This window comes from Canis lupus, chromosome 10 (genome assembly GCF_003254725.2).
Source record: "Canis lupus dingo isolate Sandy chromosome 10, ASM325472v2, whole genome shotgun sequence".
NCBI lineage: Eukaryota > Metazoa > Chordata > Mammalia > Carnivora > Canidae > Canis > Canis lupus.
Genome location: NC_064252.1, coordinates 64,626,208 through 64,644,024, shown reverse-complemented (window position 1 = coordinate 64,644,024; position 17,817 = coordinate 64,626,208). Strand labels below are relative to the sequence as shown.

Genomic DNA, 17,817 nt, shown 5'->3' with positions numbered 1-17,817 from the left:
AGTTGACACACAGTGTTTTTTTTTTTTTTTTAAAGATTTTATTTATTTATTTATTCATGAAAGACTGAGAGACAGAGCCAGAGGGAGAAGCAGGCTCCATGCACCGGAAGCCTGACGTGGGATTCGATCCCGGGTCTCCAGGATCGCGCCCTGGGCCGAAGGCAGGCGCCAAACCGCTGCGCCACCCAGGGATCCCGACACACAGTGTTATATCAGGTATACAGCAGAGTGATATGACCTGTCTATACGTTATGCTATGCTCACCCCAGGTAGTCACCATCTGGGCCTCTGTCCTCTGATCTAATCAGCACTGGCTGCACCCTAGGCTTTGAGGCATGGTTGTCACTCTACGACTTCCTTTCATCCTCTAGCATAGCTCTGCCATTTCCTGGGCTCTTTGTCTTCGTTCTCCGTTGCCTCTCTTATTTTGAAAATAGTAATTTCCCCAGAAAGGGTACATAAGGCGTGAAGTTTTGAGACCTTGAATCTCTGAAAATGTCTTTATTCTACCTTCATACTATATTGATGGTTGGATATAAAATTCTTAGTGAAACACAATTTCACTTCAGAATGTTGAAGGTAATGTAATACTCCACTGCATTCTAGAATTAAGTGATGTTATTGAGAAGCCTGACATTATTGTTTCCCCTTCTCTTTATTTTTTAAGGTTGTGTCTGTTTGTTTCCCCCTCATTTTTTAATAAGATTTTATTTATTTATTAGAGACACAGAGAGAGAGAGACACAGGCAGAGGGAGAAGCAGGCCCCATGCAGGGAGCCTGACGGGGGACTCGATTCCAGGACTCCAGGATCACGTCCTGGGCTGAAGATGGTGCTAAACCGCTGAGCCACCCAGGCTGCCCTGTTTCCCCCCTCATTTTGATGTAGTAAGTTTCCTCCTCTTTGGAAGTTCTTATGATCTTTGTTCTCAGTGCTCTGTTCATACTCCTGTCCTGGTTTTTTTCATTCATTGGGCTGGAGATTCATGCTCTTCAGATCAGATAATTTTCCTTAGAATTTGTAATTTTTTCTTCTTCATTCTTATAGTCTATGGAACTCTAGCTGAAATGGAATTTCTGTTTGATATTTGTTAAGTTTTCTGCCTTTCCCCCCTATTTTCCTTCTCTTAGTCTTTTTGTTTGAAGTTCTGGAAGGTATCGTCAATGTTCGCCTGATCTTTTTTGGCTTTTTTTTTATTTCAGTGGTTATGTTTTTAATTTTCTTTTTTCCTTTCCTTTTTTTTTTTTTTTTTAAGTAATCTCTATGCCCAATATGGAGCTTGTACTCAAGGCCCTGAGATCAAAAGTTGCACACTCTACCACTGAGCCAGGCAGGTGCCTTACATCTTTTAATTTTCAAATGCTTTTTTAGAAAGATTCTTTTTTTTTCCCCTGCATCCTGCATCATGTTTGTTTCGAGTTCCTTTTTCGTTTGTTTGTTACCTTTGATGTTGTTTTGTTTTCTTAATTGTCTGGTGATTCTTGGGTCTCTGTTCTTTTTGTAAGAAAAATCAACTAAGAAAGCAAATTGAAAGCCCTTCCTGGGGTGAAAGGGAACATGTCAAATGGGAGACTTCTCTTACGGTGATCATTTGATACTTGGACTTTTTATTGGCTCTTTATAAAATCCCAGAGTGTAAAAATGTTTTCTGAGGTTAGTTTCTCCATCGAAGAATTCTCCATTTCCTTGTCTTAAACATTTTGTGATCGAAGTGTAGAAAAGGATGTGAGTAACATTTGAGTTATCACTACGTACTGACCTAGTTTGTATATGTAGGCTGTTGCAACCAAGAAATTCAGGTTACATGTCTGTAACATGTATACCTACATAAAAAAACACTCTGGCAATACACATACCAAAATTTGAAAATCATTATCTGTTAGTGTGGATTCATGGGTGATTTTAATTTTCTTCCTTTTTTCTACAAAATTAATATGTAACTTTCAAGATTATTTAGTAAAAGCAAAACATAAGAAGCTGAATTTTTTTAATGAACAAAAAATGTCAACAGATACTTCACCAAAGAAGATACACACATAGCAAATGAGTACCTGCAAAGATGCACAACCTCTCTAGTCATTAGGGAAACACAAATTAAAACCACAATAAGATACCACTACACACTCACTAGAATGGTTTTTAAAAACAAAGCTGCCAGAGATGCCTGGCTGGCTCAGTCAGTAGAGTACGGGACTCTTGATATCAGAGTCCTGAGTTTGAGCCCCGTGTTGAGTGTAGAGTTTACTTTAAAATAAATAAATAAAATCTTTAAAATAGATTTAAAAAAATAAAAACACAGCCTATAATACCTAACGCTGGTTAGGATGCAGAGCAATTCTCATATATTGTAGATGGGGATGCAAATGCAGCAACTTTGGAAAACAGTTTGGCAGTTTTTATGAAGATATACATTTACCATATGACCAAGTAATCCCACTCCTAGATATTTATCCAAGAGAAATGAAAGTATGAAAGTATATATTCGCACAAAAACCTCTTTGCTAGTATTTATAAAAGATTTATTCGTAATAGCCCAAGCCTGGAAACAACTCAAATATCCTTCAACTGTGATACCTCTCTACCTTGGAAGACAACTCAGCAATTAAAAGAAATGAACTACTGATACATCAACAATATGGATGAATCTCAAATGCATTATGCTAAGCGAAAGATGGCAGACTCGAAAGGCTATATATTATCTGATTCCATTTATGTGACGTTCTGGAAAAGACAAAACTATTAGAACAGAGAACAGATGGGTGGTTGCCAACGATTTTGGGTGAGGGGATGGGCTAACAAAGGGACAACATGAGATAATTTTCTGAATGATGGCACTGTTCTCTCTCTTGATTATGTGACTATGCATTTGTCAAAATTTATAATGCTATGTACCAAAAGAGTGACTATCATTTTGTGTAGAGAACTATTTAAAAAATGTTAAATTATCCCTTTGTGTTAAAATCATAACAAAATACTTAAATTAGGAGGAGGTAAGTATTTCAAAAGGATCCTATACATGGTTCCTCTAAACAGCAAGATTCCTCTGGCAATAAAATATAATTAAATTCAGAAAATCAATTCATGTGAAGATTTTGGAATATATCCATTGTGTGCTATCTGAACACTGGCAATGCTTAGCCCATGAAGTTATAAGAATTGCATCTTTAGCCTTTGAAAAGATGAGACATTGGTCAAAGAGAATCTGGATAAGACAAAGCTACATCAATGCAACTCCATCCTTACTATCTCGTTCATGAAACACGTTTATAATATTTATAAACATTTGTTGTTTGCTTACTATATTTAAGAAAGAAATGATAATGTAGAAAATGCAGAGACAAATCATGAATCTTATGCTTTTAAGGTCTAGTAGGGGAAACAAACCACACATTCATACCTCTATTACAAAGCGAAAAATGACCTGTGTGGCTTGAGGTGTGGAAGAGGGATGAAGAGTAGACGCTTGCTTTTTCTCAGTAGCGAGGTCAGAGATCACTTCTAGAATTTGGATATATAGACTTGGAGGTAGAAAGGGTTGGAAAAGGCTCCGGGAAGGTAGGCCAAAAAAAACAGAGAAAAACAAAACAAAAAGAAAACTCAGAGTGTTTGGGTTTTTTCATAATTATGGGAAATAGCCACGAACACACCATCATCATCATTTGAATGGATTTGTCATATTGCCTGCTTTGCTCACCACACTAATTTGCTGCCAATCTTACTTTAGAGGTTACTGTTATGATAGGTATGAATGTGTTTTTTCAGCAGGATCTCCAGTGTTAGCCTGCAAGTTCTTGTGCTCTAATCACTGGAAACTTGATTTTGTTGAGGTTGTCATTCAGTGTTAATACGTGTGATTACTCAGTTTAAAAAAAGAATTCATCTTATTTCAGCCTTTTTCTCCACTCCCTCCTTTACCACTGTGAATAGTACCTCTTTAAAAGTGCCGCATGATATCATTTAATTCTCTGGTATTTCCATTAATATTAAACTTCTTTTTAAATTCTCTCCTTCCTGTATCATTCAACCAGATTAAAAGGATGAACAGACTAATTTTCATGGGCCATCTGTAATTGCAATTTTCAGTACTTCAATCATGTCCCTTTATATTCGTTTCACTTTTGCAGCCTAAATAATCAGTTGAGTCCGTTGCCGCAGTGAAACTTGAAATTTGATCGCTGAAGAAGCTTGCAATTTAGCAGAAAACAAGGCATACCAGGGTCTTTTGCTCCAGCTGTACCTTGAGGCTTCTGGTCTCTTTTTGACATTGCTAGTTTAGTTTAGTTATAATTCTTTCCTTAAACAAATTTGTAAAGTTGCTTGTTTTAAGGAATATTATACTTACAAGCTCCTAGGTAGCTCACTATAGTTTTATGATGTAACACTGCTTAACTATACGTAATTTGTGGAAAAGCACAGGTGGTAGGTAAGTGAATTTTCTGGTGAAACCCTTGTATCTTACTGTACGATTCAGAATTTTGAATTGCTTCATTTCTGGAAACTATCCTGTTATTGAGAGGAAGACACATGCTGCTAGTTGCTGTTTTGAATGCACCCTTGACAACATATTGTTACTGTTGTCATTTGGTGTTGTCATTTGTCTCTTCCTACAAAGGACAAATCCTTTCTCTCTCTCTCTCTCTCTCTCTCTCTCTGCCTATGCGTGTGTGAATGGAAAAGGCAGTTAATGCCAGTTAATTGGGTCTGGTTAATTTGAGATTTTACTATTAGCAGACCAAATTACATCAGCCTTAGAAACACCCAAAATAAATTTCCTTATTTTTCTTTTCTTAGTCACTAGTCCTTCTAAACTAAATATTGTTTACGAGCCATATCTTCAAAATATTTGTGAAACTATATTGTTAATAGCTATCAAAAGCCCCTTCTGTCCTTCAGTTTGCCAACTTAATAGCTGGTGGTTCTGAATGCATAAGATCCCTTTGAGATTCCTTTGAGGCTAGGGGATATGAGGAGGATATGGGATATGAGGGCAGATTTAACAATGATTTGCACAGTCATAACCCCTAGACAGCAAGGAAAATGGGTAACATATCAAAAAGGCACCTCTACCAGCATTAAGTCAATAAGCAAATTTTTTTAAGTTTACCACATGGACGTCACTATACTAGGGGCCAAGGAGAAGACAAGTCATGGTGTAGGAGTCTAATATGGAAACTAAGAGGTTCACTAATAGTTGGAACAGGAGCTAGTATGTCATAAATGTCATATCCATGGTTCAGGAAATAAATGACAGTTGAGAGGAAGAGGAAGGTGTCACTTCTGGCTAACTAATAAGGGAACATTTAGTAAATGAGATGATGACATCTGAGCTGTTCTTGAAGAAGGAATAAGATTTGCACAGACGGAGGGAAACCCAAGTCTGTTTAAGGGTATTGAGGAAAGATGCATGAAGGTCAATGATAGAAAGGCTTAGAAAGGCAGGTAGGATCCAATAAGGGAAAACTTTTGCAAGGTACAGTTTGAACCTTATTCCAAATAAAAGAACAATTTTCAACCAAGTCATTGACCAAGAGCACAAACAACCTTTGATGTTAGAGAGATTCAAGCTCAAATCCTGATTCCATCTATTTTGTGTGATCTTGAGCAAGTCACTTACCCTACCTCTCCAAGCAGAGGGTTAGTGATCTCTATCTCACAAGGCTGTTATCAGGATTAAATGCAATTGAAATATGAAAGACTAATTTAGAAAACATTTATTGACCCTCCACCGTGTATGTCCCAATGAGCTTTGTACTCGTGATACAGAGGTACAGAGATAATGGCCAAAGCCCTGTCCTTAAGGAACTCATGAGGCAATGGGAAAGACAGGTAAGTAAACATAAAATTACAATACAGTGTAAAGGAACAAAATCAGAGGAGCTGAGTAATTCAGACCAGAGAAGACGATGGTAAAGAAAGCTTACCAGGGAGGCAGCCCCTGAGGCACCTGAAAGGAACCTCTTAGAGGTGGATTGAAATACAACTCATTTTCCAAGGTTCAATTATTTTTATCAATCTTGATATTACTTTGTAGCTTCTAGCAGAAACCTTTAAAACTCTAAATGGATTTTTGCTGTTATTTTTGTTTGGTTGATTGGGTCTTATTTTCTTCATTTTATTTTACTCCCAATATAATTAACACATAGTATTATATTAGTTTCAGGTGTACAAAATAGTGATTCAACAATTCCATTCATAACCTGTGCTCATTCCAAGCACACTCCTTAATTTTCATCATCTATTTCACCCTCCCCACTGGCCTCTTCTGGTTACCATCAGTTTGTTCTCTCTAGTTAAAAGTCTGTTTCTTGATGTAGCTGTCTCTTTTTTCCCCTTTACTCACTTTTTTGTTTCTTAAATATCACATATGACTGAAATAATATAATATTTGTCTTTCTCTGACTAATTTCACTTAACATTATACTCTGTAGCTCCATCCATATTGTTGCAAATGGCAGGATTTCATTCATTTTTATGGCGGGATAATATTCCATTGTATATGCATATATATCACATCTTTTTTTGTTTGTTTATTGTTTTTTAAGTAGACTCCATGCTCAGTGCGGAGCACAACATGGGACTTAAACTCATCACCCTGAGATCAAGACCTGAGCTGAGAGCAAGAGTCACATGCTCAACCGATTGCGCCACCCAGGTACCTTAACCACATCTTTTTTATCCATTCATTTATCAATGGACATTTGGGATGCTTCCATAATTTGACTATTGTAAATAATGTTGCTATAAACATAGGGTGTTTACCCCAAACATACAAATCATTGATTCAAAGGAATATATCTTTTGGGCTTATTTCCAAGCCAGAGAAACAGAGATGTGGTGAGAGAGAGTACCATATTTCTAAGCTGACAAAAGGCAAAATGAGTCTGTTTGCAATTGTATTAGCAGTAGAAGAAACAGGCCAAATCCCCGAAGCATGTGTGTTCAAATGAAAGAGATTAAAAGGAAGTTGACCTAACACAAAGTAACAAATCTGGGTTTTCACTTGCAGGAGACCTTAGTGGACATTTGCTGGGTTTTCAGCCCACATTTATTTCCTCTTCTGTAATGCGGCCCCAGTTTTGTTTTGTTTCTTTTTCTGGAGAACCACGTTCTTCCTCATCCTTATTTTTTTATATGTTTCAGTTAAATGACTCCATTTCCTTCTGGATGGAGGAATTTGTGCAATTATGAGTTGTAGGTAACATTGCTCTTTTAATTTTGTTACTTATCCATAGAAAAACTATTGAATTTGTGTATTGTGACTTAATATATTGGTTTTCTATTGCTGCATAAGAAACTATCATAAACTTTAAAACATTTTAGAAAACAAATTCATTATCTCACAGTTTCAATGAGACAGTCTAGATACCAGATTCTATTTAGCTAGATATTCTGCTGAGAGTCTCATTAGGCTAAAATTATGGTGCCTTCATGGCCTCATTTCAGGTGGAGGGTCCTCTTCCAAGCTCACTGATTATCATTGTAATTCAGTTCCTTGTTGCTGTAGGACTGAGGTTCCTCTTTCATACTAGCTATCATCCCCTACTCTGAGGAGCCACTGGAATTTCCTGCCACATAGCTCTCTCTGAAATATGGCATTTTGTTTCTTTAAAGCAGGAGACCATTTCTTTTGCTCCAAATCTCTCTGACTTAGGACATCTTTGACCTTTAAATTCTCTTTTTAAAGAACTTACCTGATTATGTAGGGCCATCAGGATGATCTCGCTTTTAATTAACTCAGGTTCAAATGCTCTTAATTATATCTGCAAAGTTCCTTCACCTTTGCCATATACCATAACTTAATTATGCAAGTGAGGTCTCATCATTTTCACAGGTCCACCCACAAATAAAGGGAGAGGATTACATAGGGCATGTACACTGTGGGAGCTAGAAGCTTGGGGACAACTTAAAATTCTGCCTACCACATTTTGTATTCAGCAGCCTTACTGGTTAATTAATTCTACTCATATATCTATAGATTCATTGAGATTTCCTGGATACACAGTTATATTCCCTAAATATAGTAAGTTTTATTTCTTCCCAATTTTTATATGGTTAAAATGTATTTTTCTTAACTTTTTACACTGGTTAGAACTTCCAGTACAATGCTAAAAAGAAGTAGTGAAAATGGGCTTGCTCATGATTTGTATCATTGTATTTCCTTTTTCTTTTAAAGATTTTATTTATTCATGAGACAGAGAGAGAGAGAGGCAGAGACATAGGCGGAGGGAGAAGCAGGCTCCATGCAGGGAGCTGGACGTGGGACTCGCTCCCAGGTCTCCAGGATCACGCCTGAAGACAGCACTAAACCACTCAGCCACCCAGGCTGCCCTGTATCATCATATTTCCAGTGCTTAAGATAGATTATGAGACATAGTAGATTTTCAATAAATATTTTTACATGAATAAATGGATGATAGCAAAATTGGTGGCTGCGGAGGGGGAAGTTTGGGGATTACTTCTTGCTTGAGCATTTGAGCTTCTAAATCTCACCATGACTTAAGTCATCCTTAACCATGGACTTTTTTTTTTTTTTAAGATTTTATTTATATATTCATGAGAGACACACAGAGAAAGGCAGAGACATAGGCAGAAAGAGAAGCAGGCCTCCTTCCAAGAGCTCAATGTGGGGCTCGATCCTGGGACTCCAGGATCACGCCCTGAGCCGAAGGCAGACGCTCAACCACTGAGCCACTCAGGCACCCCTAACCATGGATTTTTTTTAATGACATGATGGCAATACATAGCAATAAATTATTCTCTCCCCCCCCCCCCAACAAGCCAGATTCTTTTTAAAACTGAAATTTAAATTATATTAGATCTCTTAATCCACAGAATAACATGAGCAAATAAATACTTGGGAGAAAAACAATTATGCTCAGAGGAGTTAATTTTTTTTTTTTTTAAGAACACTTATGGAAATTCAAACATGTTCATGTATCTACCATATTAGGACAATCCTCCCTCATATCTGTTTCTATCTACCATTTCATCTCTCTCTCTCTCTCTCTTAACAACTAAGCTTCTAGCAACAGTTGGGTTCATCTTTTGTTTTTCTCCATATAACAGTCCTCAACTCATCACAATCTGCTTCTAATTCTACCGTCTACCAAACTTACTTTACTAGGATCAGTAGTGACCTTCATGCTGCTAAATCTAATTGACAGCACACATCCTATTTGCCATAGTTGACTACTTCTAACTTTAAACATTTTTTACTTCCTTGTTTCTGTGACCTTATGGTCTCCTGGCTTTCTTGCTCTCTGGCTCCTTTTTCTAGTCTCCCCTGGTTGCTTTTCCTCGTCTCAGGACTTAGTCTGTTGACCAGAGAAATATATATGACCACCTGGAATCGAGGCAGCGCTCACTGATACACATCAGTGACCTAGTTTAATCATAAACACAAGGGTATTTACACAAATGTTTTGCTTGCTCATTGATTTGATATATGCTGATACATGCTTGTTGTATGGCTCTGTGGCCAGTTGCAAGCCCTTTTGCCTTTATCATCTTTTCCTTTCTCTTTTCTTCTCCTCTCTCTATACACTCAGAGATCTCATACACTTCCATCCCTTCAATTATTAACTTCATGTTGACAACCTTTGAATTTATACCTTCAGGCCTCCCTTCTGAATTCCAGCCCATCCATATATCTCCAGGTACATGTTACCTTGATATTTCCAGGTAGCTATGACCTAGACATCCCTAGTTGGACACATCAATTACTGAACTTATGGTGCCAAACCTTTTTAACCTCCAATGTTTCCTACCTCATTAAGTGGTTCCACCATCCTCCTAGTTGCTCATGTCAGGAGCCTAAGTAGGAATCATCCCAGACATCTACCTATTTCTTAGTGCCTATGTCCAACCAGTTACTGAATACTTTAAGTTGTGTCTCCTAGGATACCTCTCAAACTGTACTGTTCTTTATCTTTAGCACTACCACCTTAACCCAACACCTGGGCCATTTGGACACTATCTTAGTTCGGGCTGCTATACCACAGTCCATAGACTGGGTAGCTCAAAAAACCGATAGTAATTTCTTACAATTATGGAATTTGAGAAGTCCAGGATCAAGCCACCAGCAGATTCAGTTCCTAGTAAAAGCCTTCTTCCTAGCCTCCAGATGGCCACCTTTTTGCTGTGTCCTCACATGGTAGAGAAAGAGTAACCTCTCTCTCTCCTTTTTATAAGAATACTAATCCCGTCATGGAGGCTTCATGCTCATGATCTTATCCAAACCTAATTACTGCCTAAAGGTCCTGCCTCCAAATACCATCACATTGGAGTTTGAGGCTTCTACATATGAATTGCGGGCAGAGGAACACATTCAGTCCAATAGACATACCCTCTAGCTGTTCATGCCACTTTCTCTTGGTTACCTCCAGAAACTCATTCTCCACAGAGTAGTCAAACTCATCTTTTAAAACCATGCTTGAGTCATCTCCTTACTCAAAGCCCTGACATAGCTTGCAATAAAACTTAAACTTCAACATGACCTATGACTCCCTCTATGATCTGGCTTTGTTCTACTTTTGTCTCATTGCATGCCAGCTATATTGTTTTTTTCTCTGTTCCCTAGCTCCTTCATGCCGTCTTTCTGCTGGCCATTTCTACTGCCTGGAACTCTTCATGACCACTATTCCCCTTCCGTGTCCAATTCCTATTCATTTTTCACCTGAAACCCTGCTTCCTTGGGCAAGAATTCTCTGTTCACCTAATATTAAATTACACTCACTTTTACAGGCTCTTATAGCTTCTTTTACCTTTCCTTGACACATATTCCAACCCTTATTGAGAAATTCATATAATTGTTTGCTTAATGTCTCTCTCGTACACTCCCTCTCCACTCCAACCCAGAAAGTCAGTGCTATGAGAGCATGAACTGAATCAGTCTTGCTTAAGGCTAGCATCTAGGACCCAGAAATGTCTTGATAAATATTCATTGAATGTGAATGGAATGTCTGGGTGTCTACTAGAGAATATGGATGAGTGCAGGGGGTTAGAGAATATTGATATAGAAACATTTTTCCTACCTCTTCATTATAGAAAGAGGTTTAGAATCAGAATCAGAATATTGGGCACATAATTAAAAGGAATTATGATTTTGACACAAATTAACATCATCAGGGGCAAGTAATGAGTAACTGAGATAACCTCTAACATATTGAGGCATGCAGGCAGCCCAGGCAGGCAGTAAAGAGTCAAGTCAACCAGAGAGGAAAGCAATTTCCCTCTGGATGCCATTAACCAGAGAGATATGCTGACCACCTGGAATTAAAGCAGCACTCATTGGCACGGATCAGTAAGCCAGTGTAATCATAAAGACAAAGACATTTGTACAAGCTTTTTGTTCGCTCACTGATTTGATATATGCTTGTTGTAGGGATCTATGGGGAAAAAAACTGTCTGTAGTCTGACTTTCACTTTGTAATAGACACAAAAATACTTATGTTTTGTAAATGTGTCCTTTTTGTTCACTTTACCATTTCTTTTGCTAAGTATACTGAACTACAAAGTAAAGTTAGGATAAACTTAGAAGAATGGAAATAGGCTCTTGCATATTTATAAAGGAAGAATACACAAAAATAAGCTATACATTGTCTAAAATACTGCATTCTTGCAACTGAATATGGGAACTGTCTCTTGGATTTGTGAACTAATAATGAGTACTTAACATAATAAATTAATCTACATTGTTTATCTCTGAGGTTGTTAAATGCTTATTACCAAGCAAAATCTTTTGTACAAGATTTTTTTTTAAATGAGTAATGAGAACCTTCATATTTCATATTTTAGAGTAAGCCTTAGCTTTTCTTTGGAAGAGAGAGGGAACATGATATATTTTGGATTCAAATAATAAGCAATTCCAGTTAATATAATTTTTCAATTTTATGGTAATTCATTGCTGTAGCATTCCCAAGGAATACTATGGGACAAAGTACCATGGGACTGGGTGGGGAGGGGCACCTGGGTGGCTCAGTGGTTGAGTAAATAAAATAAAATAAAATAAAATAAAATGGGACCGGAAGACCTTAAAACCTGGCTTCTGATTTGAAATCAGTTGCCACCTCTAAACCATTATCTGTTTCAGCCATTTGGACCTCCATTTTATTGCCAATGAGAGGCCTCTTCTGTTCCAAAAATCTTTTACTTCAATTATGTTTTCTTTCTTCAAGTTTATTATTTTTGTTTTATATAGAACCTTAAAAGCATGGAAGGGAAAAATACTTTTCTGAATTAAAGTTAGATTTTTGGAAATAAGATGTCTAGATTGAAATCAGATTCTGATTGAGAACTTAACAATTAACAATTGTTAAGTTAACTAACAACAATTCATAGAAGAGAATAATCTGAGAAAACATATATTTTACTTCCTGGTAGACTGGGAACCAAAAAGACCAGACAATGGCATTAGAATTAAATGGCTATTCTAATATATTTTGGTATCCAAGGAAAGTCCATTATGTAATTGCAATCCATTGTTATGTTGATCTATTTCTTTTAAAGATTTATTTATTTGAGAGAGAGGGAAAGAGTGTGAGTGGGGGAGGGACAGAAGGAGAGGAAGAGAGAATCTCAAGCAGACTCTCTGCTGAGTGAGAAGCGTGACATGGGGCACGATCTTATGACCCATGAGATCATGACATGAACCAAATGTGAGTCTGAGTCAAATGTGAGTCTGACCAAGTGTCAGGTACTTAACCAACTGAGCCACTCAGGTGCCCCCTATGTTGATTTTTATTTTGGATTATATTGTGAAATTGTCCTGGTTTCAGGAGACCCACTTTTTTTCCCTCTCTCTGTTTATTTTGGTTATAAGATATTTGACTTGTCCCCTTATACTTAAGAATATTAAATAGTAAGGGCACCTGGTTGGCTCAGTCAGTTAAATGTCCAACTATTGGTTTTAGCTCAGATTCTGATCTCAGGGTCATGGGACTGAGCCCTGTGTCACACTCTGTGCTGAGTTTGGAGCCTGCTTGTGATTCTCTCTCTCTCTCTCTCTCTCTCTCTCTCTGCCTCTGCCCCTCCCCTGCTCATTGCACATGTGCACATGCACAAGTTCTCTCAAATTAAATAAAGATAATACATAGTGGTGTAAGAATTTGTATTCCTGCGCTTAAGAGGTCGTTTCTGTGATGGCTGGTGTTGAGACACTAAACAACTCAATGTAGAAGGTGGTTCTTGAGGAAACCCCTTGAGAGGCCAACTATGACTTCTATTTCTCGGGAAATATATATGGCTTCTAAATTGCCCATAATTTTCCCAGATGAAATTTCTCCTTTTCCTAGAGAAGTCTTAAATGAATATTTTTCCCTAATAAATGCTTAACCATCTGTCCTTATAGTTCTACTTCAGTGTAGAACTGCATATTTTAAAAATAATATCAGTCATTACTTAAGATATTCCTTTAAGTTTTTTTTAGATTTTTATTTATTTATTCATGAGAGACACAGAGGCAGAGACAGGCAGAGGGTGAGGCAGGCTCACTGCATGGAGCCTGATGTGGGACTCGATCCCAGGACCCCAGGATCATGCCCTGAGCCAAAGGCAGATGCTCAACCACTGAGCCAACCAGGTGCCCCTACTTAAAATATTCCAATTATAAAACAAGCTCAGACTATCATCTTTATCATAAATCTAACAGATTAATGTGACTTACAAAAATCTTGAGCCCTATAACATATCAGTGGAAACTTATGTTCAAGACATAAGACTAATTGGGTATTGATTCTGCTTAGTGTATAGAAAGAGTGGTTTATGTTTCTAAGCACTAGTCTATCCAGATCTTCCATTCATTATGTCAACAAGTATCTATTGAGCTCTTACCTGTACCAGGCATTGTTCCAGGTGTTGGGGGATAAAGTGGTCAACAAAACAGACAAAACTCTCTACTCTCATGAAGCTTACATTCCTGTGGGGGAAAGAGACAACAAATAAAATGTAGGGAGGGGATTAGATGATAATAAAGACTAAGTAGAAAAATGAGTAGAAAAAAGCATATTGGGGGCAGCCCCGGTGGCTCAGCGGTTTAGCACTGACTTCTGCCCAGTGTGTGATCCTGGAGACCCGGGATGGAGTCCCACGTCGGGCTCCTTGCATGGAGCCTGCTTCTCCCTCTGCCTGTGTCTCTGCTTCTCTCTCTCTCTCTCTCTGTGTTTCTCATGAATAAATAAATAAAATCTTAAAAAAAAAAAAAGCATATTGGGCATGGTGTTGCAATGAGAAATACGGGTGTCATGGTATGTCTCCTTGAGAAGGTAAAATTTGGGGGATCCTGGGGTGGCTCAGCAGTTTGGCACCTGCCTTCGGCCCAGGGCGTGATCCTGGAGTCCCAGGATCGAGTCCCACATCGGGCTTCCTGCATGGAGCCTGCTTCTCCTCTGTGTCTCTGCCTGTCTCTCTATCTGTGTCTCTCATGAATAAATAAATAAAATCTTTTAAAAAAATAAAAAAGAGAAGGCAAAATTTGAATAAAGACCTGAAAATGGTGAGATTTATCCATTTGGTCATCTGGGGGAAAATCATTCCAGGCAGAGGGAAGAGTAAGTGTCAATGCTCTGAGGCCGTAGCCTGCCTGGCATGTCCCAGGAGGAGCCCAATAAGACTAGAGGACAGTAAGAAATGGAGAGAGCAGGAGGAGATAAAGTCAGAGAGGAAAGATTGGGATGACATCATCTAGGACCTTGTAAGGACTTTGTCATTTTACTATGAATGAGACAGGACCACTGGAGAGTTTTAAGCAGGAGGGTGACATGATCTGACCCACGTATTAAAGTATCAAGTTGACTATTATGTTAAGAATAGGGGGGGATCCTTGGGTGGCTCAGTGGTTTGGCGCCTGCCTTTGGCCCAGGGAGCGATCCTGGAGTCCCGGGATTGAGTCCCGTGTTGGGCTCCTGGCATGGAGCCTGCTTCTCCCTCCTCCTGTGTCTCTGCCTCTCTCTCTCTTTCTATGTCTATCATAAATAAATAAATAAATAAATAAATAAATAAATAAATAAATAAATAAATAAATAAATCTAAAAAAAAAATGAATAGGGACTCCCAGGTGGTTCAGTTGTTTAGTGCCTGCCTTCAACCCAGGGCGTGATCCTGGGGACCCGGGATCAGGTCCTGCATCGGGCTCCCTGCATGGAGCCTGCTTCTCCCTCTGCCTGTGTTTCTGCCTCTCTCTATGTCTCTCATGCATAAATAAATAGAAGTCTTAAAAAAAAAGAAAGAATAGACTGGTGGGGGACAAAGGCTAGGAGACTTTTGCAATAATTCAGGCAGGTAGGATCATTGTACTAAACACTGCAGAATTCTAAGAAGTATTATTCACTCCACAGTCTCTGAATGGTCCTTCCTATAAGGAGTGATCTAGAGTGTAGGGGCCCTGTAGGCAAGATGGCTTGGTCCAGGGTAGATACAATGTGAGTGGGAAGAAATGTTTAGTTTGAGATATGTTTTGAAGGTATAACTAATAGATTTGCTGACATAGTAGATATGGGCTATGAGTTAAGTATGATTTTAAGGTCATACATTAATTTAATGAATTATTCAGATTCATTATACCAAATATCATTTACTAAGGGGAAGTAATTCACATTTGTTTTTTAATTCAACAAACATTTGCTGAAAGTATGTAGTATATTGTCCCAGATTCTGCAGGGATAGATTTGGCTTGTTTTGCTTTGTTTTGAGGGGGAGAGGGGCAAGGGAGAGGGAAAGAGAGAATCTTAAGCAGGTTCCATGCTCAACACAGAGCCCCAGGTGGGGCTTGATCTTACAACCCTGAAATCGTGACCTGAGCTGAAATCAAGAGTCAGACCCTCAACTGATTAACCCACCCAGGCACCCCTTGCAGGGATAGTTTTTAAAGTACAAAAGCAGCAACAACAGAAAATCCTTTTCTGGAAATATTTATAATTTGGTTTATTAGACAAGGCCTCTATAGATAAAAGAACTCAATGAGACAATAGAAGAACCAAATACTATATAAAGTAACATAAGAAAAAATATGATATTGGGACTAATAAAATGGTATATATACATTTATATATAATATAAAACTCTAGGTAACTATATATAACTGACTATATAATGGTAACCATATATATATAATTGTATATATATGGACACATATATATGTGCGTGTGTGTGTATATATATATATATATATATATATATATATATATATACACACAATTCTCCTCTAGGGAAATGGTCCAATTTGGAAATAATTTTATGTTTATCGGGATATGCCCGTATTTCTGATTGCTATGCCCCTCTAATCTGCTCAACAACTTTTTCACTATTTTCCAATAGTAACATGACTCATGACTCATGGACTAGATATGCTGTGTGGTTGACTCCTGTTCCAGGTAGAAGTATAAAAAAGGCTTCAGGTATGAAGTAGGAATTACTTGTTTCACATACTCTTCTCTTGCCGATGTCTCTAAACTCTCAAAGATTCTACGTCTAATAGTTACCTTTGTACTGTCATGGATTTATCATTAAAATTTTTGCTCAGTTCAAGTTGGAGATAACACTTGCAATACAGTCCTGTTTTTAAAGGCATTGATACTAGAGTTGGTTTTGCATGGCCCTAGATACAGGTATACACATGCACACACACATGCACAAGGCATAAGCTAAAGATGTAACAGTTGAAAGTAGAAATGTGAATGGGACTTCTGTTAGACCAAGATCAAAATAAAAAGGAGAGAAGGAAAAAGGAAAGTAACGGTGCTTATTGAACTTTTCATGTTATCCGTTAACATATTAAAATACTTATTTAATCCTTATTAATCCTAACTCTATTGTTATCCTCATTTTACATGGGGAAAAAATGTCTTCAATCAAAGGATAGAAATGAAATGTGAAGAGGTCATTACTCTTACTTGTCAGATGAAGAAATAAAGGACTAGAAACTGAGATCAAAATCGCATAGCTCAAGTGTCAAAGGTGAGCTGATCCATGGTTAGCTAAATTCCAAAGCCTGTGGAGTTAATCACTGTGGGTAGCAGACAGATTCTAGGGTAGCCACCATGATTTCTACCTCTTGGTGTTTCCATCTTTGTGTAATCTCCTCAAGTGTGGGCAAACCTTGTGACTTGCTTCTAAACAATAGAACATGGCAAAGGTGATAGACTATCACTCTTTCTTGCTAGCCCACTCACTTTAGAGTGTTTAGAGCCGCTCTTCTCTCCTCTGAAGCAGACATATTGAGAAAATTTACATGAAAATGGACTGCAGGTGGACTCTAGGAGCTGAAGGCAGCCTAGAGCCAGCAAGAAGCCAGGGCTCTCAGTCCTAGAACTGCAAGAAAAGGAATTTCGTTACCAACCTGAATGACCTTGGAAGCAGACTGCTCCCTAGTCCAGCCTCCAGATGAAAACACAGACTGACATCCTTTGATCGAAGACATATGAGATCCTGAGTAGAAGGCCAAGCTACACTCTGTGTAGACTCCTGACTCACAGAAAATGTAACATAATAAATATGTGTTATTTTAAAATGCTACGTTTTGCTAATTTTAACACAGCAATAGAAAACCAACACACCATGCTGCCTTGGTTTTCCCTATGCTTGGAGCTCAGTAAATTCTCAGTAAATGGTAGTTGATATTATTATGACAATCAACCAGAAATTTGGAGTATCAGAGTCAAAGAGAAATGTAACAGAGTTAAATAATTGTTTTCAGTGTAATCAAGCAATGGATTTAGGAGATACAGATGATGGTATGTCAAAAACTTTTATATTAACTCCCCAAAATTATTGAGTGTATTATTACCACATGAAATGTAAAATATCTAGTGGTGCTTAGATCCAC

The 17,817-nt window shown here is 38.0% G+C and overlaps 1 long non-coding RNA gene across 2 annotated transcripts; it reads left to right on the top strand.

Annotated features, from left to right (window-relative positions):
- Positions 1-631: 631 nt before the first annotated feature.
- On the top strand, positions 632-17,704 carry LOC118355893 (uncharacterized). 2 transcript variants are annotated; one of them, XR_004819223.2, is made up of 4 exons: positions 632-886; positions 6,545-6,651; positions 16,311-16,390; positions 16,850-17,704. It is a non-coding gene; the product is annotated as an uncharacterized LOC118355893 (long non-coding RNA). The 2 variants fall into 2 exon arrangements; XR_007413644.1 differs by having other exon boundaries at positions 6,542-6,651.
- The last annotated feature ends 113 nt before the right edge of the window (positions 17,705-17,817 follow it).